The 27,793-nt window shown below is 37.5% G+C and overlaps 1 protein-coding gene across 10 annotated transcripts in view; it reads left to right on the top strand.

Annotated features, from left to right (window-relative positions):
* CCDC148 (coiled-coil domain containing 148) overlaps window positions 1-27,793 on the top strand; it is a 290,765-nt gene that overhangs the window by 33,180 nt on the left and 229,792 nt on the right. The window contains exon 2 of one of the 10 annotated variants that reach the window (XM_074336744.1): window positions 18,921-19,077. The exons of the other annotated variants lie outside the window; for them this stretch is intronic. The gene's annotated coding sequence lies outside the window, so the exon portion shown is untranslated. The remainder of the gene's footprint in view (window positions 1-18,920; window positions 19,078-27,793) is intronic. 10 annotated transcript variants of the gene reach the window in all.

Genomic DNA, 27,793 nt, shown 5'->3' with positions numbered 1-27,793 from the left:
TTAGCAAGGCGACAGTGCCAGCTGGATGTTAAATGGCAGCTGAAATCATTCCTCAGTGTTGGGGTGTCATGAGGACTGTGACTTACTGGAGAACATATATCCAGGGTGAAAAAAGCTAGCTGTTTCTTACTCCATCAGTTGTTATCTTAAGGGAATAAGCTTCTGAAACATGGAAATATAGATTTTATATCATATTTCCTGATTATTAAGTGCTGACAATGAACTCAAATAGCAAAACTAAACTAAACACTGTGAAGGTTAAAGTAATTATATTTGGGGACCAAATTTGGCCTGGTTTGTAACCTCTCTCAGGCCAAAAATTTTGCAACATTAAAATCATTTCAGTGAGTGATGACAGTGTACAAGAAGAGATGTATTGTTCCCCATTGGCCAATAGCTGGACCATCCTTCGCCATTACATCTACTATTGCTTAACAGACGACTGGAAGATCCCGTTTATTAAATGTTGTGTAAAGACTAAAACACATAAAGTAAATAACAGTCTATCCTATTCTTGAGTACCTACTGTGTGCCAAGCACTTTAAATATGCTATTTTATTCATTTTAATCCCATAGGTTAAACAGGTGAGGAAAGAGGTCTCAGAAGTTAAATAACAAGAGCAACAACATCTCACCAAAGGCATTCCTCTAGAAAGGGGCAGCATGTGTTTGAATCTGCGTGTGCATTATTCCACTGCTGCCCAGCTCTCCTGCCTTTACTGGGAAATACTGCAGGGAGATTAGCATTACACTAGAACTTAAGTGAGCAGAGACAGGCTTACCCTGTTGTTGTGATTTTCAGTTTCTGGGGGGGATAGTTCCTTGAATCAAAATGATCTCTCAATGCTACTGGAAATTCTTCCATTTCCCCTTATTATCCAGCCTGAAATTCTAGCCTTCAGAGAGTCTTTTGCCTTAACAAGCACATTCCTGGGAAGGCCCCTGCTTAAGCAATCTTTCCTTCATTCACATGTGAACATGAAATTAATCAGATTACACCTTTCAAACAACCACCTGAGATCTTGGGAATTTTCCTGGAACAGCAGGGAGGGGAAGGGGCTATTTCTGAAGCAGGGGTCATTGTTCAGGTGGAGTGATTGGGTTGGGGAACTTGGAATAGGCCCTTTGTGTCACAGGCGGGCTTCTGGCTGTGTCAGAAGCAGGAGAGTGGACACGCAAGTTTGTTGGCTACTTTGTTTTTCGCCTGGAGCTGTCCTCTCAAATAGGTGAGGCCATATTATTGCTTGGCGTTTTATATCCTGTTATATTTATACTACAAGAATGCAACATTTTTGCTTTGAATAGATTTTGAACACATTTCATACTTCTAAAATAAAAATATAATCTTTAAAAAAATTAATATGTTTTGATCCAATGAGTAATAATATAATAATAATAAAACAAAGCTGAAAAATAATCACAAAATGCCTCTCTAAGGGATAGGATTATGATGGACTTTTTAAATATTTTCTGAATTTTTTATACTAAGATAACTCATTAAAAAAGGAGGACACAAAAGAGTTTTGTTATTGAAGCAGTGAGTGAAAAAAAACTCTTAGTTATCAAGGTGTGATAAGAACAGGGTGGGGAAGTTTTACTTGCTTATGCACTCAAATCTGAAATTACCTCAAGGAGAGAGGTCCTACTGAGAGTACAGGGCAATGAATGGGAGCAATGGAGGGACTTTCTCTCCTTCTCCCTACTCCTGAAGCCCCCAGGAGTGTGCGTTTCCCCCAGATTTTTTACCTTCTCCAGGCGACAAAGAGTTGGAAGAATTGAGGGTGATTCAGTGCTGAGTTCCCTGACATCTGCTAAGCCTTAGTCCTGTTATTTATTAGACAGCTTTGCCCAAAACAGCCTCTTTAATGTGCCAACCCTTGTACAATTTGCTCATGCTTCCTTGCAACATGAATTTTCTCTCTCCCAACTGTTTGGCAATTCCAGAATAGTTCTACTTTCTTCCCTGTTTCTTTCATTTTGGACACTTATGAAAAAATTGCGTTCCTTTATTACGTTTCAGGTGCAACTTGAGATCCTCAACTCAATTCCCGAATTATTGGTCAATGGTAATTGTTGCTTTCCTTAACTATAATATATGGTCTTTTTGCAAAAGTTTGAAGTTTCCAGGAATAGAAGAGTAGTACTTTTTCAACTTTACTGAAGCATAACTGACAAATAAAATTGTAAGACATTTAAGGTGTACAATGTGATGATTTGATATAAGAAGAATGTTATGACTGTGTCCATATATTAACCTAGAATAGCTAAGTTTTACTTTTTATAAATAAACTCAAGACTGATGGACAGTGACTGTAAGTGGAACAAAGTTCAATGCTACAGATTCAGCTCTTTGTACGTACCCATTTCTCACTGGTCAGTGTCCAGAGTCTTTTAGAGGTATAAGAAGGCTCCAAAGAAAAATATCAGAGGCTAGGAATTCAGAAAGCTCTTTGACCATTAAAGGCAAAATGGTCATCATATCTTTTAAAATCGAATGTGTTATATAATTATTTCATTTGTCTAATTCACAGAGATCTGGTACTAGGAAAGGCTTTTATGGGCAACTGCTCTATTCTCTGTGGTATTCTTCTAGATAAAAACCATTTGTTCAGTTCCCAAAAAATCTGCTCCACAGCAGTGTCTTTTAATATGACACGTTCCTCAATGATTTCTCTTTAAAAATCTATCCACCTCTGTGATCTGTTCTCTTGTCAGCTCATCTATTTAATTTTGGCTGCCCTTTTCTAAATTGAAGCCATCAGTGTTCTTGGCACCAGCAGATTTCTGTCAATCCCCTTTTCAGCCATTGTTTCTCTGTCTAGAGCTAAGCCTGCCCACTTGGCCCCCTAACCTGTAGCCATCCAGAATTGCTTGTTCGAACTCTCACAAACACGTACTGCTCTTGTGCCCCTCCCCCACGCCTGACTTAAATAGCTGTGTCTTCTAAGGCCTCTCTCCCTATACATGATGAAACCACACTACTACCTTTCTTCCCCGAAAATAAGACCTCGCCGGACAATCAGCTCTAATGCATCTTTTAGAGCAAAAATTAATATAAGACCTGGTATTATGTTATATTATATTACGTTATATTGTATTACATTATACCTGGTCTTATATTATAGTAAAATAAGACCAGGTCTTATATTATGTAAGACCCAGTCTTATTGTAAGACCCGGTCTTATTTTAGAGCCGGGTCTTATATTAATTTTTGCTCCAAAAGACACATTAGAGCTGATTGTCCGGCTAGGTCTTATTTTCAGGGAAACATGGTATTCTTTAGACTCACTTTACATATAACCTGCCCCTGCCTTTCTCCACGTTGGCCTTCTGCCTCCAGCAAAATGGAGTTGTGTGCCCTTTGTGCTCCAGTAACTCAGACGTCAGGATTTTTGTCTCACTCTGCAGACCAGTGTTCTTCCAGGGAGAGTGCAGTTCAGTCCTATGCAGGAAGGTGCAGGAAGGCGGTGCTACATCTTCTATTTATATTTATTTCAAATCCAAGGCAATCAAGTAAGCTTTTCTAATCTTTAATGCATGGATCCATCCTGGTACCTTCATCCAGTCCCTCATTATACCAAGTTTGATTTCACTCATTTGCTCATATTCAGCATGTTGAGAAATATTGTAATTTCACCTGGTTTTAGGAGGATTTACAGATTATGTTAACTTCTTTTTAACTAAAACTAACCTTCACAAAATGGACAAGTGCCTTAAACCTATTCTTACAAAGGTCCCTGGCTTCCAGATGATACTTGTAATGTAGGCACAAAAATGACAAGGCAGAGCTGACTCGTCCCTGAGGACACCCTCAGCGGTGGTCTGGCACGTGATTGTGGCCAATAACATGCAATGGCCCTGCCATCAGACCCATTATAGGTAAAAACAATCATAATAGCAATCTGACTGCATTTTACAGAAGATTTACAGTGATTAAGAACATTTAAAATATAAATTTACATCAACTATTGCTATCTAATAGGAACAATATCCTAAGGGTTTATTCTGCCCTGGGTTATTAGATGAAAGGAATATAATAGTAGTCATAATATATAAAAATTATAATAATTTACAAATAGGAAATATCTGTTATTGACAAAATATAGTAAAAGAATTGACTAGGTATATGTAATAAAAACATTTAGAGACCACTACCATGAGTTTAGACACCATCTGCTTAGAGCTCTGTGGATAGAGGCTTTGTCGCTCCAGCACCTAGTACAGGTCTGACAATTACGTTCGTGAACTCATCCTAGAAAAAGTGCCACATACCTCATTGCTTAATATCATTATGGTCACCTTCGAAGTACTCCCCTTGGGAAGCTATGCACCAATGCCAGTGCTTAGTCCACCCTTCAAAGCAATTTTGGAACTCTTTCTGAATGGCCATCAGAGCCATGGTCGTATTAATATTACCCTTGATGTCATCAAATGTTTTCAAAATGTCTTCCTTTCAATATTTCCTTTATCTTCAGGTAAAGAAAGAAGTCATTGGGGGCCAGGTCAGGTGAGTAGGGAGGGTGTTCCAATACAGTTATTGGTTTACTGGCTGAAAACTCTCTCACAGACAGTGCCGTGTGAGCTGGTGCATTGTCGTGATACAAGAGTCATGAATTGTTGGTGAAAAGTTCAGGTCATCTAACTTTTTCACGCAGCCTTTTCAGCACTTCCAAATAGTTACCTTGGTTAACTGTTTGTCCAGTTGGTACAAATTCATAATGAACGATCCCTCTGACATCAAAAAAGGTTAGCAACAGCGTTGCAACAAGTTTGCGAACTTAATTGTCAAACCTCATATGCTCAGTAAATACTGAGTGAATTAAATCTGTGAAAGAACCAATACAGCAAGGTGAATGCTCTGCAGAGAAACCTAAGTCAGTTTTTCTATTTTAAGCTCGTACCCAGAGCAATCTAAAACTAGGGGTGGAGAAGGAAGATGAAACAATCAGATGACTCAGATGCAGGAAATGGATTTATGTCTGAGTCCATGTGGTAAAATGATGACCCTGCAACGCGAACACATCTGGTGAGGTCATCACTTCCTGTCTCATCGGGAAAGCGAGACTGCCAGTTAAATGGAAGAATTTGAGATTATTCTCCTTGTGATTTCATGCTAAAACTGCACGTCAGTGCTCAGCTCCTCACCCAGGTCTTGGCTTCTCACACCTTCCACTTGTGCCTGTTACTGTGGAAACTTTATGGAAACTTGAAAGGCTCACCTGAATTCCTGAATGATTTTATCTCTAGTATGATCACAGTCCCAAAGGTATTTTCTGATAAGTGATTACAACTTTACTTATATAACCCTGCAAGCCCAGGCCTCGTCCTTCAATATAGTAGCAAAAGTCTTTTAAGTTCATGTCTTGCTACTGCACCAAAAATCTCACCTTGGGACTCACCTGTTTTACTGTTTAAGGATTTTCTTTGGAAATTCTGGGTTCTTGACAGACGGATCCTTTCATCATTTCTAATCATAAATAATATTAACTGCTAATGAAAGCAATATGGGCTAGAAGGTTGTGTTTTCAAAAGTAAAGAACAATATCATTCTCCCAATATTTTAAAGAAGCAAAACAACTTCAATAACTAGTAGTATAAAGTAAAGCCTCATTACTTTGCTAGCATATGTTCAGTTCATCTATATCATCTTAATTAAGTGTTCTCTAAAATTGTATGGTAGTCGTAACCTAACCTAGTAGGTCTTAGGACTAGTAATGTAGGCATTTCAGAAATAATATTGATCTTTTAATTACTTTCTGCCAAACATTTACATCGCTGAGTGTATCTTCAGGACCCTTAGTCATAATGCAATCTATTAGTTTAAGCAAAAGAAAAAAGATTGGCCCAGGAATACCAACAAACGTGGAACAAATGAAACCAAGGAAAGGGTAGGGTTCAGTGTAGGCCTCAGAAAAAGTCACCACTTCCCTCAGCACGTCAGCTTCATACGTGCTTTCTGTAGGCCTGTTTCTTTTAATAGAAAACATGGTTTATGACAGCTGTTAAGCTTTATATCTTAGAACTTTAGTCACTGGATAAAGGCTGACTTGAAGCTTTCTTTGGCTTTAAGTTTACAATCTTGGAGAAGGAATTTTGTTTACAAAAGACTTTGGCTATTAAAAAGGGTCTGAAACCTTTTTGCTCTGAGCAATTAATTTGCAATCCCACCACTCTTTTCTTACTCCCTGTTGTATCTCCATCTGCTTTTCCCGGCATCATTTCCCTCATTCTGAACTTGGATCTCCCTGCCTACTCGTCCCTGCATCTGGATCTCCTCCTGGCATATTTGGCCCTTAGATTTTTCTGTTCCTTGTGCTTGATATATCTTTTATTCTTTCTGTCCTCTCATGTTGAGTGAAGACTCTCCACCCAGGGAATCCCCTTCCAGATTTCTGTCTGGGAAGAATTGAACCATATAATGTGCAACTTTCAAGATTATATAAACCGTAGCTGTGTTAAAATTTCCTGATGCTATAAAAGGTTTTCACTTAAGGACAAAAGGCAATTATTTTATATCTACTGTAGTCCCCAGCAGCATGTAAATAGGGTAGACGTTCTTAAAATAACTTCATTTGAAAAATGGGACACCTTCATCAGACAACTAGAATTTTTCTCTGAAACAAGTGCTAAGAAATGAGCTTGATTAGTAAAAAAGTGCATAGAGATTGTAGCACGGGAATGAATGATCAATACAGTCTTTCTGTTTCTGGACAATCAATTAAGGCTCCTTCTCCACCAGCCACAGCAGAGCGTAACCTGAGTCAGGTTTGACAATGACATTATTTCACTAAGACCAAAGGAGGTGCCAGCCCATTTTTAGAGCAGAATATTTCATCTTCACTATTCCTCTTAAATTTTTGTGCTGAATTTAGAAAATGTGAGAAACTTGTCCTGGAAATACATTTTAAGTATTGAGAAAAGCATTATTAATTAAGTCAGAGGGCAGGATGAATGTAAGTCGGTCAGACAGTGGTCATACAGAGCATTCTTTGCTTACCTCTATAGTGAAAATATCTTTAAATGAAGAAAAATTAAGTTTAGCTCTATTTACTTTATGAAATCATGGATAAGTACTTTTGAAACAGTAATGATCTAGCCCTTAAGAGAATGTGCGTTGAAAATTGGAGTTGATCTAGGATTAGCTCAGTCAACTTTATCATAATCTTCTCATGTTGTGCAATTGATTAGCATGAGTTCTATCAAACATAAACTATCTTTGTTTTTTGCTCTAGGTTATTCTTATAGAATACTTGAAAGAGGTCCTGACTATTTAAACTGAAATCAAATTTATTGAAGAACTATTTAGCACCTGTTTGTATTACCTTCAACTTGTAGAGAGAATGAAAATATATTATTATGTTATAAGGAGTTATTCTCACACTGAAGATCATCAACATATTCTAGGAGATTTGTATGTTCTCTTTGAGAATTTAAATATTTCATGTTTCTATTTCAAACACAATTTTTAGAAATAATATAAATATATGGTCTTAAATTCATTGATACACTTTTGGTCCCTATTTTTGTGCTCATGGATTCATGATGACATTAGTGCCTCATGATCACCTAAGTGACAGAGTCTATATTTTAATATATTGTTTCTCAAATTAGAGTCTAAGAGTCACAGAGACTATGGACACATTTTCATGCATCTGTGAGTACCTTGTAATAACATTAATAACTAACTTTTTCTTTTGCTGACATTTTTGATACCAGATGCTCATCTTAGAAATGTTTATATATTACCTGCCATAATTCTCATGACTCTAGGAAATACCACTATTATCTTTACTTTAAAGATGGGAAAACTGAGGCACAAAGAAATTAAGGAACTTGCCAAAGTCCTCAGAGCTCGGTTTTGAACCTAACATTTTAGCTCCAGAGATCACACTCTTGAGTAGTGTGATATTTTCCCTTCCGAGTAGGCATAATGGGAACTGTTCCTTTCCTTTATCATGGTTACCCATACTTATGGTCATTAAAAAGTAGTTGCTTTAATTAATTGAATGAATATAGATTTCAGTTTTGTGGCATAAGAAAGCTTGACTCATGTCCTTTTAAATCTCTTTCTCCTTGCCTTTCATAGCTTCTAAATAACCATTGATTTACTTTCCCTTAATATGCATCCTGTTGCATTTTTTAGAGTTTATGTGATTGGAATCATTAAATGTTTACTCTTTTCCTTTTTTTTCCTGGTTTCCTTTATGTTGCACAATTACTTTGAGATTCATCAGTGACATAAGTAGCTCAGCTTTATTTTTTTGCTCTCTTTGAATATACCAGTATTAGTTTATACATTCATATCTTTATGGACATTTGGGTAATTTCCAGTTTTTTGACTACTGTAAATAAGTCTGTATAAAAAACATTTACTGGTCCCTGTTTTAAGAGTATGACTACTTATAGAAGAAATTAATTTATTTATCAAATATTTTTAGAGTTGTCAATAGAAAAGTTAAATCGTAATGCGACAAAGAAGAGCATTTCTATGGAGGTATATTATCTTCTTAGGAAGAAGACAATGTTTCCTCTACCCCCTTTTGGAACAATCAGTCCTAACGCCTTTAGATGAGTCAGAACAAGGCTGGTTTCTACACTGGAAGGAGGAGGGAACTGTAATGGCCCAGAGTGTGGTATTGGAGCCCAGAAAGGGGAAGAAGGGGATTTATTTGGGGGTGCTGATCTGCGCTGGTGTCAAAGACCAACCAAGAGAAAGACGGCATCTATGTGGAGGGGCAGCCAGATGTGCATGTCAGAACTCAAGTGACGTGGTGGGGGGGGAGCACCTATGAATGGCGTGACCAAGTGCAGTGTGTCAGAGGCCAAGCAAGGTGAGGAGAGTGTGAATGCATAGCAGGGGCTGCCTGATATGAGGTTTGGAAATTCAACTGGAAAGGAAGACGTCTCTATGCAGTAGGGAAGGGGGCGGTGTGGGGAGTCAGAGAGCGGAAGGAGTCTATTTGGAATGGTGTAGTCTGCCATCGTATGCTGGAGCTTGTGTGGTGATGGTGAGGCACCCGCTGTAGGTTGTTGGAACTCAAGTCAGGTAAGGAAGGCATTTGTGTAAAGTAGTGGTGGCATAAAAATCAGAGATTGGTTATGGATAGGGAGTTGATCTAATAAGATACATAAAGAGTAATGAGGATTGGGTTTCTTACTGTTGGAATAAGAAACGGGGAAAACTAGAATGAACTTTATACTGTTGTATTGCAGTTGGAGATATCAGTGTGCATGGTGTTCTACCTATCTATTTTTAAAAGATTTTTATTAAAATGTACCTAACATATATTAGTTTAAGGTGTACACAATAGTTATCCAACATTTATGTACCTAAAGAAGTGATCACCATAAGTCCAGCAGCCATCTGACACTGTACAACGTTATCACAACATTATTGACTATATTCCCTATGCTGTACGTTACATCCCCATGACTTCTTTGTTTTACACCTGGAAATTTGAACCTCTCATTCTCCTTCACCTTCCCCACCCCCTTTTTAATTTTTCAATTGTAGTTGATATTCAGTACTATTTTATATTAATTTCAGGTGTACAGGATAGTGGTTAGACATGTATTTAATTTAAGAAATGATCCCCCTGACTAGTCTAGTACCCATCTGGCATTATACATAGTTATTACTATATCATTGACTATATTCCCTATGCTATACTTTATATCACCATAACTATTTTGAAATTACCAATTTGTATTTCTTAATCCCTTCACCTTTTTCACCCTGTCCCCCAACCCCTCCCATCTATCACCCTGATAAATCTAGTACCCATCTGACACCATACATAGTTATTACAATATTATTGACTATATTCCTTATGCTACACCCTACATCCCCATGACTACTGTGTAACAACCATTTGTACTTCTTAATCCCTTCCCCTTTTCCACCCATTCCCAACCCTCCTCCCATCTGATAACCATCAAAATATTCTCTGTATCTATGAGTTTGTTTCTGTTTTGTTTATTTGTTTATTTTATTTTGTTTGTTAGATTCCACATATAAACAAAATCGCATTGCATCTTTTTTTTGTTGTCTGACATACTTTACTCAGCACTGTATCCTCCAGGTCCATCCAGGCCACTGCAACTGGCAAGAACACATTCTCATTCATGGCTGAGCAATATTCCATTGTATATATATATATATATATCACCTTCTTTTTATCCATTCATCCATCCACAGGCAGCCTCTACATCTTGGTCATTAAACAATGCTTTAATGAACATATGGATGTACATGTTCCCTGGAAGTAGTATTTTGGGTTTCTTCGGATAGTTACCCGGAAGTGGGATTACTGGATCCTTCTTTGTCATGTGTTACAGTGTTTGTTTTAAAGTCTATTTTGTCTGGTATGAATATTACTGCCACAAACTCTTTTGGGAGTTTGTTTTAATTTTCTGAAATATCTTTTTCCCATCCCTTTACTTTCAGTCTGTGTGTGTCTTTTGATCTGGTTAGTCTCTCCTAGGCAGCAATGTGAGGGTTTTTTTTTACTCTTTTAGCCACCCTATCTTTTGATTGGAGCACTTAATCCATTTATATTTAAAGTAATTGTTGATAGATATGTAGTTATTGCCATTTTATTATTCAGATTTCTTTCTTTCTTTCTTTCTTTCTTTCTTTCTTTCTTTCTTTCTTTTTTTCTTTCTTTCTTTCTTTCTTTCTTTCTTTCTTTCTTTCTTTCTTTCTTTCTTTCTTTCTTTCTTTCTTTCTTTCTTTCTTTCTTCCTTCCTTTCTTCCTTTCTTTTTCTTTCTTTCGTCTTAAAGAAGTCCCTCTAAGATCCTTATAATACTGATTTGGTGGTGAGGAACTCCTTTAGCTCTTTCTTGTCTGGGAAGCTCTTTATCTGCCCTTTGATACTAAATGATAGCTTTGCTGGGTAAAGTAGTCTTAGTTGTAGGTCCTTGCTTTTCATCACTTTGAATATTTCCTGCCAATCCCTTCCAGGCTGCAAAGTTTCTGTTGCAAAATCAGCTGATAGTCTTATGGGAGCTTCCCTATAGGTAACTAACTGTTTTTCTCTTGCTGCTTTTAACATTTTCTCTTTGTCTTTAACCCTTGGCCTTGTAATTATGATGTGTCTGGGTGTGGGCCTCTTTGAATTCATCTTGTTTGGGACTTTCTATGCTTCCTGGGCTTGAATATCCTCTTCCTCCGCCAGGTTAGGAAAGTTTTCAGTCATTGTTTTTTCAAATAGGTTTTCAATTCCTTGCTCTCTTCTCCTTCTGGTACCTGTATGATGTGAATGTGGATATGCTTGATTTTGTCTCAGAGCCCCTTAAACTCTCCTCATTTCTTTCTTTTTTTCTTTTCTGATTGGGTATTTTCTGCTACCTTATCTTCTAAATTGTGGATTTGATCCTCTGCTTCATTTAATCTACTGTTGATTCCCTTTAATGTATTCTTCATTTCAGTGCTTGTATTCTTTATTTCTGACTGGGTCTTTTTTATGTTTTCTATCCCAATTTTTACATTTCCTAAATCTTCACTGAAGTTCTCCCTGAAATCACTGAGCATCCTTATTATCAGTGTTTGGAACACTGCATCTGGTAGATTGCTTGTCTCTATTTTATTTAGTTCTTTTTTCTGGAGCTTTGTTCTGTTCTTTCATTTGGGAAATGTTTCTCTGCCTCCCCATTTTGGCTGCCTCCCTGTATTTGTTTCTATGTAGGGCTGCTATGCCTCCTGGTCTTAGTAGAGGGGCCTTTCGTAGTAGGGTGTGCTGTGGGACCCAGTGTTGCAGTCTCCCTGGTCACCAGAGCCAGTGCTCTAGGAGTGTTCCTTGTGTGGATTTTGTCTGGCCTCCTATAATAGTTGAGACTTGATTGCTGTTTTCATATCAGTGGGAGGGATTGACCCTCAAGCTGATTGATTGTGAGGACTAGTTGTGACTACAGTGGAGGAGCTGCTGTTCAGGGGCTGACCCTACAGAGCAGGGTTTGCTTTAGTGGGTCTCTGTTGCTTGCCCAGTCTGCCTTTGGTTGTGTCATCCTTGGAGGTGGCCAGGTGATGCTCTGGCCCAGTCTGAAACTAGCCACTGAGACTGCCAGCCCCAGGACCTCATGGGAGGGGACCCACTGCAGGCCACAGCCTGTGCCCTGCTCCAGGCTACCTGGTATGAGCCACGAAGAAATCCAGAAATGACAGCTGCCTAAATTGTGCTTGGAGGTGCCTTGAGAGGCCAAGCCATGAACCAAGGCCAACTGTTGCTAGTGCCAGGGTGAGGGCTGCTCAGCTAGAGGTACACAACATGCCAAAGCCAGATGCTACTTGTTTAGGTTTTGTGAAACTTTGAAAGATTTTAGGGATATCCACAGCATGAACCAAGGCAGGCTGTTTATAGGGAAAAGCCACTGGAAGTGGCTTTGGGTGTGTCCAATATTTAGGTGGGGTGTGGTTTCAGGGTATCAGTAGGGTAGAGCAGATGAAAGGTGATAGCCAGTTTGATGGAGACTCAGATTGGGGTCTGTCTGTGTCTGCATGCAGGGAGGGGGAGGGCTCAACAAAGAAGCAATGGCTTCTGCCAGCTCCTCCATTCCAGAGAAAGCTGCCCCTCCAGCCCTAGCCCTGAAAGCTAGACCAGTTCAGTTCATCCCTGTGTGTCCCTGGCATCTTTCGAGCTGCTGTCCCAGCACTGGAGCTCAGAGTGAATGAGTCCATCAGCAAGTAAGTCCATGCACGGGCCCTTTAAGGGGAACACCTATGAGTATAGCTGCCCTCTGTCTCACTCACATCTCTGCTGGTTGTCACAGCCAGAAATTATAGGGACTTCTCTCCCCAGCACTGAGGAAGGGCTAGGATGCCTGGCTTCTTATGGGGGAACTTGGCAACTGAGATATCCCTCCTGATTTTTTTTTTTATATAAGGTTTTTTTTAAAAATTTTATTGGGGGAGGGGGAACAGGACTTTATTGGGGAACAGTGTGTACTGCCAGGACTTTTTTTTCCAAGTCAAATTGTTGTCCTTTCAACCTTAGTTATGGAGGATGCTGTTCAGCTTCAAGTTGTTGTCCTTTCAGTCTTAGTTGTGGAGGGCGCAGCTCAGCTCCAGGTCCAGTTGCCTTGCTAGTTGCAGGGGGCACAGCCCACCATCCCTTGCGGGACTCAAAGAGTTGAACTGGCAACCTTGTCCTTGAGAGGACACACTCCAACCAACTGAGCCATCTGGGAGCTCAGTGGCAGCTCAGCTCAAGGTGCCATGTTCAATCTTTAGTTGCAGGGGGCGCTGCCTACCATCCCTTGCGGGACTTGAGGAATTGAACTGGCAACCTTGTTGTTGAGAGCCTGTGCTCCAATCAACTGAGCCATCTGGGAGGCAGCTCAGTTTAAGGTGCCATGTTCAATCTTAGTTGCAGGGGGCGGAGCGCACCATCCCTTGCGGGACTCGAGGAGTTGAACTGACAACCTTGTGTTGAGAGCCCACTGGCCCATGTGGGAATCGAACTGGCAGCCTTTGGAATTAGGAGCATGGAGCTCCAACCGCTTGAGCCACCAGGCTGGCCCCATCCGTCCTGATTTTTAATGGTCACCCACGGGGGTTCTACATCTCTCCCGCTCCTATCAGTCTCTAGCTGGTTCTTCTGTATGTCCATAGTTGTAGGGCTTCAGTTCAGCTAGATTTCAGGTGATTTGCAATAATGGTTGTTCTGTGGTTTAGTTGTAATTGATGTGGTCCTGAGAGGCGGTGAGCACAGTGAGGCGGTTACCAACTCTGTCGCCATCTTGACCTATCTATCTATTTTTTTTAAAGAGAAATAGAAATAGAAATAAATATAGCTGTGTGTGTGCATGTGTGTTTGTGTATTTCCTAGCTTTGCCCGTAGGGAGGGTCAAGGAGCAGTAACATCTCAATAGCTGTGAACATATCTGGTGTCCACATCTTAACTCCTAAATACCATCCTCCAAGGAACCAGAGCTCTTTGGAATAAAATAGTTAATTCTAGGACTGTGAAAAGCAACCCATGAGATGAAACTTGAAAAATATGTTATCCCAGAGAAGCAACTACTCAAAGAATGATTTCAAAAGGATATAGAACTCCTCAACCATATATGTATTTTTATATTCCTTTTGGTTCCCTGCAAGGACACTTGTTACATAGTTTGGATAAAACAATGTGGTTTAAATTGATTACCAAAGATAGATTGGCAAAAACTAGAACTAGAGTGGGGCAGATTGTTAGAGCTAGGGATGGATGTAGATTAAAAGTAAATGAAGGTTAAAGCAGACTGAATACCCCTGACAACATGAGGGAAAATAGACCATGTGGGAAGGAATCTGGAAAGGATGAGGAGAAAGTCCCTAAAGAAATGGACAGTTGGTGATTTCAGGGGCCTGGGCATTAACTTATTGAGAATTGTGTTAGAGAATAGCAAGAGATAGAAGAAACTATCTTATGGAAAAAATGCTAGTTCCAAAGATTATGGAGTTTAGAATATCTCTCTTCAGGTTGAGAGAACAATGGGAAAAATAGTTTCAAGCTGAGCTTGTGGTGATATCTGGATCCCCCAGTTACAAGGGCATCTGTTTATTTGAAAGTTAAAGTTGGAGAGGTTGAAGCTGAAAAAAGCTTATGAGAAAAAAGTAATCTGCACTGTAATCACATTGCATATGGCTAATTTGCCTTCACATATAGGGAAGCACTGATGTGTACTGCAATAAGTCTTAAAATAGGCTAATCATTAACATTACTTGGGGAACTTTTAAATATATATACAGTCTCAGAAATCACCAGGAATCACTGCTATGGTGAAAAGGGTGAAACCAGTTGCTTCAAAACCTATTTTTGCCATTTCCTAAATGTACATTCTTGAAAGTTATTTAACCCCTCTGGGCTACAGTTTTCTCACTTGTCAAGTGAGACTAATAGCTATTTTATAGTGTTATAAAGTACAGTAGAGATGTACTCTCAATAAATGTTAATTTCTGTTATCCCCTTGAACCCCCAATTAATACTTTTTTCTTTTAACTCTGTGATGCCTCTCATTATAACTAAAACCAAACAAAAAGTATACTCTAAAATCCTAGCTGAGAGTAATTTAACCAATTTCGTGTAAAGGAGGGCTATACATTAGGAATGAGAGGCCAGGCAACACTCTTTGCGCTTGAAGGCCTTGGGTAAGACAGCAGTGCAGAAAACCAGGGGAGACGATGTAAAGCCTTTGTTTCAGGATGCCCTTGATGTTTTGGCAAATGGGCATGACCAAACAGATGGTGTCACGGAATGATTTCTCCCTTTTTCAAGTGACCCTGTCTTGCCAAAAGGCCACCTCACACTCTAAGAAGGATGCTGGGCTCCCTAAGAAGTTGCCAGAAACCTTGTTTGACCTACAGCAATGTGAGGAGGCTAAAACCTATCTTGCCAGGCCATGGATGCTTAATTATAACACAGCTCAAAAGAGATAAGAAAAAGCAGGAATTCATTTGGTGTTTGTACTAAAATTGGATAAGTCTATACAGGCAAATTTGTAACCTATAATTCCTTTACTTGTAAGATGTGTGTGTTCCTTCTTATTCAATATTTTTCATACCATGTATTTTTATTTGTTTTTTATTTTTGTTTTTAAGGCTATACAGTATTCCATTAAATAGCTATGCCATATTATTTAACTAAACCCCTGAAAGGATATTTTTGGTTTCTTTTTAAGTATTTATTATAAACATACTATAATTAATATCTTCTTTCATAGATCTTGTGTATGCCTCTGATTAAGTCTTTAGGATGAATTCCTAGAAGGGGAAATACTATGCTTTCAATACACATTGCTAAATTAGTCACCAGAAGCCTCTAGCAATTTATATTTCTTTGATGGCATGTTGAAGAGTCATTTCGCTACACACTTGTCATTACTGTGTCATTGCTATTTTTCTAAATGTCTGTGAGTTTGTCAGATAACCAACAATACTAGCTAACATATAAATAGTGCTTATTACGTAGCAGGCACTGTTTTAGCACCATATATATGTAGCAGACAGAATTCTAAGATGGTACCTGAGACTCCCTGTCCCCGAGTGTATACACCTTGTATAATCCCCAGCAATGTAAATATGAGGAGCCATTCCTCCTGTGGTTATGTTATTTTATATTGCAAAAGGTATTTTGCAGAGGTAATTAATGTCTCAGATCAGTTAACCTTGTGATAGGGAGATTATCTGATGGACTTTGTTTAGCAAATGAGCCCTTTCATCGGCGTTTCGATGTCAGCGACAGAGGAAATCAAAGAAATTCAAAGTCTGCGAGGGGTTTAACATGAGAAGGATTACTCTGGTGGTCTTGAAGTTGGAAGGAGCTACACATATCAAGGGATGCAAAGAACCTTTAGTTGCTGAGAGTGGCCTGTGGCCGACGACAAACAATGAAATGGGAACCTCAGTCCTATAGCTGCAAGTAACTGAATTCAACCAACAGTGTGAATGAGACTTGCAAGTGGATTTTCCCCAGAGCATCTATAGAAAAATTCAGCCTACTTGGTACCTTTATTTCAGCCTTGTCATTACCTGAGCAAAGAACCCAGCCATGCTAGACTTCTGACCTACAGTATTGTGAGCTAATAAATGGGTGTTGTTGGTTGGTTTTTTTTGGGTTTTTTTTAAATGGAGGACACAGAAGTCAGCTGAAAGTGGTTTTCACAGGCCAAATTGGGCATAATTGGAGCATCAAAATAAATAATTATAGTAACAGAGTGCTACCCATTGAATAAAATGAATCTATACAGATATAGACAAATAAAAACATACATAAATTAAATGTTTAATAAGGAATGGAGTATATACAGCATTTCAAAGTAACTCGAAAAACTACTTATTAATTATAAGTAGAAAAAAGAATAACTCTATAGTGGAGAAACTTGGCAGATACTACCTTAATTAAGTGTTCAAAGTGAATATTATCAGTAATGGACAAAGGAAAATCAGGTTAGGATGCAATGAGGACACAGATCACTTTTGCGATATTTCTGCCAAATATGCGTAACCTGAGGCTAATCATGAAGAAACATCAGATAAAACCAAATTGAGGGCCTGTAATTTTCAAAAGTATCAAGATTATGGTTTTGTACACCTGAAACTAATAAAAAAAAGTATCAAGATTATGAAAGTCAAAGACTGAATAGCAATTTCAGACTGAAGGAGACTAAAAAGATGACAACTGAACGCAGTGCTTGATTCTGAGCTGGAGCTTTTTCCTACAAAGGACATTATTGGAACCTTTGGCCAAAGTCTGTGTGGGATCTGAGGATTAGTTGATAGTAATGTTAATGTAATCTTGTTGACAGTTGTCTTGTGGTTGTGTAAGAGAATGTCCTTGCTTATACGAAAGACACCCCCAAGTATTCACCAACAATGGGGAATCAGGGTAACAACTTCCTCTGAAATGGAACCTTCCTTCAGAAAAATAAATTTCTACTGTGCTTTTAACTTTTCTGTAAGTCTGTTATTGTTTCAAATTAAAAATATATATATTTAAAATATTTTTAGAAGAAAATATTTTTCCCTCAAGTCCTTTGTAAATTTATAAAATACAGAGCAAAAAGAAGAAAGTAAAAATCATTCTATTCATTTTACTGCAGTTACATTGTGATGTATAGCTTCATAATCATTTATTAAATATTCATGTACACACATATATGTACATACTTAGAGAATTGGAATTCTGTGTCTTTTGTATCTTTATGATTTTTTATTCATATATAATCTAAAACAAACAGTATTCTACACTATTAATTTCTATGGTAACTTTTTTGTATGTAAAATACATTGTGTTATCATTTGAAATGTTCAGATTTGGTTTTAAAATTAGTTGAGTGCCGCTCAGCAAGTTTGTCAACTTTGTCACCATGTCAAATAAATCTCAGCTAGTAATTATAGAAGATATCTTGGAACAATTAACTTAATCCATACTTCGAAGAAGATCGATGCCTGATATTTATGTACACTTTCCCTTATAAATACTTCCCTTTGGACAGATCCCAAAGTATCATTTTCTTGACCTAAGAAGGCACTAACATTGATGAATATTTCACTACCCTCTCCACCTCATAGCCCCATCCCCAACAATGAAAGTCAAAGAGTACATTTGTGAATATATCACAATTTATTTATTCAACCACTGTTAGACATTTGGGTAGTTTCTAATTTGAGGCTACTAGGAATAGTGGTGCTGTGAATATACTTATACGTATCTTCTGGTGAACATATGTGCACATTTAATGTTGGGTATATGTAAGAGTAGATTGGCTAGGTCGTAGTAGCTGAATGGCCAATGAGTTTTCTAAAGCAAATGTACCAATTTATACTCCCAACAGCAGTGTATGAATGTTCTGGTTGCTCCAGCCTTTTACCATTACCAATATTTGGGATTTTCTTTTCATTTTTAGCCGCCTTGGTATGTTTAAGAGGTATTGCATTTGGGTTTTAAATTGGATTTTCCTGTTGAATTAAGATGAGCCCTTTTAATGTGTTTATCGGTCATTTAGATATCCTTTTTTTGTGGAATGTCTATTCAGGTCTTCTGCCCCATTTTCTATTGTGTTGTTTTTAATAATTATTATTAAATTATTGTTAAAAATTATTTAATAATAATTTTCCTTATTAAATTGTAGGTATTTAAAAATACCAATATTCTGGAATCAAGTCTTTTGTTGAATATATGTGTTGTGAGTCTTTTTCCACTCCTTGTTTGCCTTTTCATTCCCTTAATGGAGTATTTGGATGAGCAGAAGTTCTTGATTTTAGCATTTCCCAACTTGGTACCTTTTCCATTTATGCTTAGCATTTTTCTGTGTATGAACTGTTTAAGAAACTTTGTCAATTCTTAGGTCGTGAGGTTCTCTTATGTTTCCTTCTAAAAAATAAGGTTCTCTTATGTTTCCTTCTAAAAGCCTTATTTTTTTATCTTTCACATTTAGATCTTGAATACATCTGGAATTGATTTTTGTAAATGGTGGGAGGTAGGGGGTGAAGATTCATTTTTTCCATATGGACATCCAACTGACCCAGGACCACTTACTGAAAACTGTTCTTTGCACACTTCACAGCAGTGTGCCTCACTCCATCATAAATCAGGTGACCATATGTGTTTGGATCTGTTTCTCGAATCTATATTGTTGGTTTGCCTATTTGTCCATCCTTGCACCAATAATACACTATGTAATTACTACACCTTCATAATGGATTTTGATATATGGTACTGTAAATCCTCCAGCTCTGTTCTCTTTTAAAAATTCCCTTGGCTGTTCTTTGTCCTTTACATTTCTATACACCTTTTTAAATATCATCTTGCCAGTTTTCACACACACACACACACACACACACACAATCTTCTAGGAGTTCAACTGAGATTGTATAAATCAATTTGGAAGAGTTGACATCTTTACAACTTTTTGTCTCATCTACCATTTAAGTAATTTGCTGAGAGTCCCAGTTTGAGTGGCACAGTTGGAATTCAGTCTTCAGTAGCATTATGCTAAAGCCCAACACTATTCTAGAGTTAAAATATCTTAGTTTTGAGGATATGCTCTTTTGATTTCAACTATATTTTAAAGGAACCTATTTTGTTGGTCTAATCTGTTGTTTTCTGTAGGAATATCTTTTTAAAACCTCCCATTGCATGGATACCTCTTATGTCTCATGTCTTTGATTGCCACTGACAAGTAGTACAATAGTCATATGTTAGTGACTATTTCATATACCGGGGATGCCCAAAAATGTATACACATACTTGTATTCCTCTTTTGTTATCAGTATATATTGTTACAATTTTAAAACAGTTTTTTCATTTCTTAAAATGTGTATACATTTTTTTTGGCACCCTCTGTTTTATTGACCATTATATTTTGAACCAAAATATTTTGATGGTACTTTTAAAGCCAAGTGGAACATCCTATGCAGCCAAACTCTTACTGTTTGTCCTTCAGTTGTACGATAATTTGCCCCTCACCCCACCCCCTAGCTCCCACTCCCCACACCATTCCCAGGCAGAAAGGAGAACTTTTTCTTCCCTCTTTCTCTAAGGGAGAGAAATTTTTTTCTTCTACCTCCCACAGCTTTCATAGGATATTATTGAGATTTTTCCATGTAAGGACTTTCAAATCGTTGTTCAGAGAATATGGATCCATGTGGAAGGAGAATATGAACTAAAGTATAGTGGAAAATTTCCCTTTCCTTTCCTGTGTGAAAGAGTAAGTTGAAACAAATATTTAAACAGAAAAAGATTGCTAGACTTCTTTCATTCACTATACCTTCAGCTCCTCTTCTCACGTCACACGTTCTCTCCCTCTTCTCCACAGTGGAGTTGTTCATCCTGAGTTAGTTGCCTCCTATGACTGGAAATTCCACTCAGACCTGCCTTAGGGCCCACTTTTGATGCTCTCTCTCCTCTGCAGTAAACTTCTAACTACTTCAATGCAGCCGATCTAAACTGTGAGTTTGCCTCTCTAGGGAGGGAGGGTGCCTTCGTTATGACCCAAACTTGATGGAACTGGAAAGAGGAAGTAGGAAGTGGACACAATTTTCTTTTCTCTCTTTTGTTCCCTCTAATTTTTGTTCTTCAGTCTTTCTCTTCCTCCCTCTAAACTTTATCTTAATTCCTTTAATCTTTTCCTTTGTTTCTTCATGTCTTAGCCTAGAGAAATTTTCCTTAACTAGCAATAATACAAAAATGAATTAATATTTTTTGCCTATTATGATTATTTCATTTATTCAAAATGTATTTAGTGCTACTGTGTTTCAGGCACTGCCATTTAGCAGAGTTTTATCATCTTTGTTGTTAAAGACTGGTGGATTACTATTAAAAATTAAAAAAAAACTTTTTGTAGCATTTTAAAAGGAAATTTCTTCTTACATAATTGATTCTCTGTGGAAACACTGTATATTCTAGAATAATGAAAACTCTCAAATATATTCTGCTATGTTACTTTTTAATAGTGGAAGTAAGTTTCTGAGGATTTTTTCTTTCCTGTTCCAGAACCACCTCCACATCTTTTTACCTACTCTCTTCTATGTTGAAACTGCAAATGAAACTCTATTGGAGTTTTAAAATAAGAAATTTTGCTAGATGTAATTTTCTCGTGCTACTACTGTGGAGCAATGACAGTAATATTTTCTATTATTTTATCCTGTGCCTTTATTAATGGGTACTTTTATAGAAGAATTTTTATACTGCTTTATATGGAGAGGCATTATATCTCCTGGGTGCTTCATGTAAATCCAGTCAGTATCAGTTGGGAATTTTGTTTGGCTGAAAGTTACAGAACCTGATTGCAGAAGCTTGGGGATTTATTTTTTTCATAACAGCAAGTCCAGAGAGAAGCAGTCTGCGACTGGTACAGCAGATTCTTGATGTCATCAGTGTCCCAGGCTCCCTTTGGCTTTCTTTTCTGCAATAGCTAGTATACATCTTTCATCCTAATACTCACTACATAATCATAACAGCCTCCTGTGTCTAGTTTCACAGCCACATTCCAGGCACAAAGAAAGGACCGGGAAGAAGAGGCAGTGCCTATATGAAAAAGCAAATCTTCCCAAATTCCCAGTAGACCTCTGCTTATATCTCATTGGCTGGAACTGTGTCACATGTCACCTAGAGCCTCAGAGGTATCAACAAAGGCCAATATTTTAACCCTGAACAAGATTGTATTCTGTTAGGAAGAAAATAAGGGAGAATGGATATTGGCACTGAGCTGTGTCTGCCACAATTTTAAACTTCAGATGATACAATTTTCTCAGCAATAAAAAGCACATCAAAATTCCATTTAACTGTTGAACTCTATAACCTTCCTTGTGGCCTGACGTTAACAGTTTCCTTTTAATGAACAAGCTTGTAATTAAAAGAAAGCAGTGCATTTGTGATCATTAATTAGGAGAAAAAGTACTCTGTTTTTAATCATTTTGTTAAAGATGTCAGAAGAAATTTCTCATTAAAGGCACAACAAATTTGTATAAAAATTATTTAATTATATTCAAAATTAAAGGTAAAGTTGACTGGATATTTCAGGCTGGGCTTCACAGAATTGTTGCAGCTTGGTTGGGTCAAGCTGTTCCAGAAGTAATCCAAGCTTGGCAGGTTCAGAAATGGGTGTGACGGGGTGACCAGGCTTTGGGACTCTCACTAACAGAACCCACTGGATAATCAGTAATACTCTCAAATGTAATTTCATTAATCCCACAATAGATGATATGATTATTTCAAGGTAAGGCCTTTTGGACTAATGTTTGTTACTCTTAAATAAATATATATACATATATGTATATACGCATATATACATTCTCTCTGTAAAAATTCAAAAATTTCATTATAGATAAAGCTAAAGTCCCCTTTGAAACTAACCTCCAGTTTCAGTATCCTCTCCAGTTTGGTCTATTTGTATGTCCTGTAGAGTTTTCCTTTGTAGAGTATGTGTGAATGTGTGTGTGTGTGTGTATAATATGCATAAATTATTTTGTGCTGTGAATATTTATGTAATAGTATCACATGGTGCAACTTGCTTTTTTTCATTCAATAATATATAAGATAAGACCAGATAATCTGTGTCTACTATGCAAAGAATGCCTTCTCTAACCTCAAGCCCTTGGAGAAGTACGATGGCGTAGATATCCTTAATTACTAATAAATAGAGCCATTGTCCAGGTTTCTGCGTGGGGTGGGGGCGGGGTTGTGTGCTGTGACTGACAGACGAATAGTTCGCTGGTCCAGGGGCATCTTCAACTGCAGTTAACATGAAGTTACAGTCAGTGCTGAGACTCACCAGGAGAAAGTGGGATTGTTACTCCTTTTCTACTTCTTGCCATGCACATCAATCCACTGCCCATTTTGGTTTGGAGTTTGTTCTTGATAATAATTTTCATCTAATACAGGTGAAGCTGGATTTTAAAAGTTGGTGAAGAACAGGTGAAAAGTATGTGTTTGCCTCTAACACTACCATGCCTTAGGGACAAGGCTGATCTGTAATGTAATCATTGTTGCTTTTTCAGCAAGTATGTATTGAGTGTCCAGGGTGTGTCAGGCACTATTTTAGGCACTCTGGAGAAATAAAGATGATATCGAAGGCCTTGCTTTCATGGAACATACAACTTAGTTGTAGAAGGGAACAATAAGCGAATAAACTAATCAATACCTAGTATAATGTCACTTAGTGAGAAGTGCTATGAAGGAAAAGAATTAGATTGAACACGTAAAGAGTGATTGAGGGTGAAGGGGGCTATTTCAGATGAGATGGCCAGGGCAAGCCTTTCTGTAGAGCCTGAGTAAATCTATATCTCTTTCTCTAGTATGTAATAGATGTTCAATAACCATTGAAATAAATGAATGACTCCATCAATAGCCATATACACAAAGTAGAATAGTAGCACAAGAGGGAAGAAAAATCATCTCTACCTGGATTAGGAGACGCTCAGTAGGATGCTTACGATGAGAATGAAAAACAAGTAGGCCTTGGCCAGAGAGGCAAGAGTAGGGAAAGACATTGCCAGCTTAGGTCACAGCATGTGCCGAGGCAGGGAGGTGTGAAAGAGCAATGTCAGTTTCCTAGTGCTAAGTAACAAATTACCACAAACTTAGTGACTTAAACAACATTAATATATTATCTCATAATTCTGGAGGTCAGACATCAGAAATTGGCATCATTGGGTTAAAATTAAGGTTTCAGCCAGGCTTGCACTCCTCTGAGACTGTAAGGGAAAATTCATTTCCTTGCCTTTTCTAGCCGCTAAAGCTTGCCTGAATTTCTTGGGTCATGGTCCCATTTCTCCAACTTCAAAACCAGCAGGATAGCACCTTCAAATCTTTCTTTTTTCTGATCTCAGCTCTGTCATCCCATCTCCTTTTCTCACTCTGACCCTTCTGCCTTCCTCTTACAAGGACTCCTGTGATTACACTGGGCCTCTCTGGGTAATCCGGCTAATCTCCATAGATAAAGTAATCTGATTAGTTGCAACTTTAATTCCCCTTTACCAAGTAACATAACATATTCACATGTTCTAAGGACTAGGATGTAGACATCTTGGGGCAGAGCTTGACCGTAAGCACTGTGTATTCAGGGATCTGCAAATGGTTTTAAAATGCTGGAGTATAGCATGCATGTGAGGTAATGGGTAAGAAAGAAGCTAAATAGGCAAGAGCTAGATTTAAAAGATCCCTGTCATTTATGCCGAGTTTGAACCTGCCCTGGAAACCATTTGGTGGATTAGATATATTTGAGTTTTTGAGGCACTTGAGAGTAATGTTTATTCTCATAATTACATAAATACGCATATATACATTCTCTTTGTAAAAATGCAAAGGTTTCATTACAGATAAAGCTAAAACCCCCTTGAACCTAACCTCCAGTTGCAGTATCCTCTCCAGTTAGTCTACTCGTATTTGTCTATCCTTTAGACTTTTTTCTTTTGTAGAGTGTGTGTGAATGTGTGTCTTTCTTACTTGACTTGCCATTTTGGACATGCTTAAACTGCAGGCATTGTCAACCTTCCTCTGACATGGTTTGGGAATCCATTTTGTCATCCTACCTACCTGGACTTGAAGGAAGAAGCTTGCCTGCTTCCTCCTGATCCCTTTTACTCCTAACTTTCCCTCACTTGAGAGGTATCAGATAATCCATACTTTCCAAATCTTTTGTGTAGATTCCTAAACCATTTGTAGATCCCTGAATGCTTGTGGTAGGCAGAAAAATGGCTCTCCAAAGATGTTCACATCTTAATCCTCAGAATTTGTGAATGTATGTTGCATAATCATACCAGGAACTTGTGTGATGGTATATGGGGCCAGAAAAACAGATAAAAGGATATTGCAAATACCCCCCCCGCCCCCCACACACACACCACTGTGTGGAAATTTCCTGACCCCCCCACCTTTTTTTTTCCCTGTGTACTTCTCCTCCCCGTTCTCCCACCCCCCCCACCCACCCACCCCCGACACACTCTCTGGTTCAAGCTATTGTTTCTCAGTCTGGATGTGTAGGACACCTCAGCATTAGGAGCACTGCGCTCCAACCACCTGAGCCACCGGGCCGGCCCCTTTCCTGTGTATTTCTTTAAACTGCGCGTATATGCATTTTCTCTTGGGCTTTTGAAATGATTAAAATAGCTTTAAGGACATAGCAGGAGTAAGGGCATGACAGGCTCCACTCTCTATGGAACTCTGAAGTTCCTCAGAAACTTCTAGGTCCCTTGCCTTAGAAAGATAATCAAGTTATTAAATGAAAAGCAACTTGTAGAACTGTACATATATCATGATTCCATTTATAGGAAAATTGGATATGAACATGTACTTGTATGTGCATATAAAAGTTTTTTTAAAAAATAGAAAATAAAACATTGAAAATGACTACCAGGGCTAAATACAACTGGAATATTAGGGTTATGTGGGGCAGGAAATTTTAATTTTTACCTTATAGTTTGCTATACAGTTTGGTTCCATTTGTTTTTCCAGGACAGTAATTTTACCTTATGCTAACTACAATACATAATGTTTTATATTGGAAGTAATATGTGCCATTCTGCTTTGAATTTAAAAGAGAATTCTGCATATTTAAAAAATACTCCTTAAACTAGACTTTGGCTATAGGGTTTGAACTAACACTTAAAATGTCATAATTTGATGCTAAATCCAAGATATTTCTTCAGATTGGTGTTGTTCTCACACTGTTTGGCCTGGCAGAATCCCCACCATCTTTGAAAACTTACCTAGAGGGTGATTGGCTAATCCACATATCTACACAGTTCAGCAGTTTAGAGTTAACAAACTATCCCTATGTCATACGATGCTAAGCCTAAGTACAGCTGACATTTCCTTCCTCAATATATTAAAAGGGATTTTCTTAGGAAAGAGAAGAATGCAAATTTTAACACTGTTAAAAAAACACTTGTTATATAAATGATCTCTTTGCTATTTTTTTTCTCATCTGTAATGAAGTCCTGATTGTTTACCTACCCCGAAGAGACTAGTTAAGGTCATATCTTTTTTTAAAGTTTAGATTCTCTAGTAAATCTGTAAAAAATTAACTTCATATTAAAATGTTTTTCAACCCTCTAGCTACTGCAAAGCTATCATTACATTATACATCAAATGTTCTTCTTACACTATAAGAAATTTCTCATAAAAATATATTATTTAAAAAGCTTTTCAGTAATTGAGTAGATCTAAAAGGTTTAACATTTTGATAACACTCATAAGCAACTTCTAAAATGTCACACAATGTGAACATGGAATGATTTCTAAAACTAAATGCTCTTAAATTATTTAACATGGAAAATTCTATTCAAGTATTCATTATTCAACCAAAAGCATTCTAGCTATAGGCTAAAGTAGCCACTTTGAATTTCTCACTAGTAAGCATAAAATTGAAATGGCCTAGATGACATATACTTGTTTGGGAATCAGACGATGTTTGTTTTAATACAGTTTTATAATCCCTTACCTGTAATCTGCAGGGCCAGATGTATTTTGAATGTTTCAGATGGTTAGAAATGTGATATAGAGCTTATTACTTAAAACTGGTGGCGTCAGCACCCCAGAATTAAACATGTTAATACTTTTACACTAATGTATGAGAGTTCACATCAAATAGGATAAACTTCAGTTTGGATCAAGTTTGCCACCAAATGATTTCAGTTCAGATTGGATTAGGCTACCATATTGATTATGAAATAAACCTTCGTTTTCAGAGATTTTTGTATTATAAATATAAGATTTTGGACTTAAAGTTCTCTGTGATCTTGGTCACTTTTTTAGGCCTCAGTCATCTCAAATGCTAGAATGAGAAGTTAGACTAAGTAAATTATTTATTTATTTTTTGTGGTAAGAAAATATTTTTTGTTGTTGTTAAATTATTTTTCAATCAGGTTGACATCCAGTATTATATTAATTTCAGGTCTGCAACATAGTGATTAGACATTCATATACCTTACAAACTGATCAGCCCAATAACTCTAGTACCCACCTGGCACTATGCATAGTTATTACAATATTATTGACTAAATTCCCTGTACCATACTTTATATCCCTGTGACTATTTTCAAAACTGGCAATTTATTAGACTAAGTAAGTGGTATGTGAACTTTTCAGATTCTAAGTCAGAATATCTGTTTAATTCCCTGATATAAGAAACAATCAATTATTAATAAATCAGTTTCATAATATCTTAGTTTAATAACTGTTTAGCTTAGAGACTCTCACTATTCTTAAAAGGTAAGTAGTATTTCTTTTTATGATTTATATATAAACATTAAAGGATGTAGCTCAAGAAGTATTTCCACTTGGTTTTCTATATAGTTGGAACCAAACTAGGTTTCAAGTTCATGAAGACAGATTAGTTTTTGTTTGCAATTTTGATTTCCAGAATGTGTTCTAGTGCAAAGTTCTTATGGTCATAATTAAAATTCGAACTATGTAGAAATGGTCATAAACATTTTGTGGGCTTCATGAAGACCAGGAGGAACAAATTAAACAGAGTCAGAACAAGGTAACCAAAAGGAAATCTTCAAAACCCCCTTTGTTTCAGAGCCTCAATCTTGTAATCTAAACCCCAAGTAAAATGAGTCCTAAATATAAAGGGGCTTGACTCACCATTGAGGAAGGACTAAAGCTAATCAATTGGAAAACTGGTGAGGTCTCTCCTGGATGGAGATGGCAACCTTGGGTAGTTAAGTTATGGGTGGGAGAATGAAATGAAAACTAGAGGTGAGATGCAGCAGGCCAGAAATCATGAACTGGCTGCTGAGCACAGTATAAATTTGTTTTAGAGACCTGTTTTATTTGTCTAGTACCTGTATTTAAAAAACAAAA

The sequence above is a fragment of the Rhinolophus sinicus genome, linkage group LG01 (assembly GCF_036562045.2).
Source record: "Rhinolophus sinicus isolate RSC01 linkage group LG01, ASM3656204v1, whole genome shotgun sequence".
Classification (NCBI taxonomy): Eukaryota; Metazoa; Chordata; class Mammalia; order Chiroptera; family Rhinolophidae; genus Rhinolophus; species Rhinolophus sinicus.
This window is presented reverse-complemented; position numbering and strand designations above follow the sequence as displayed.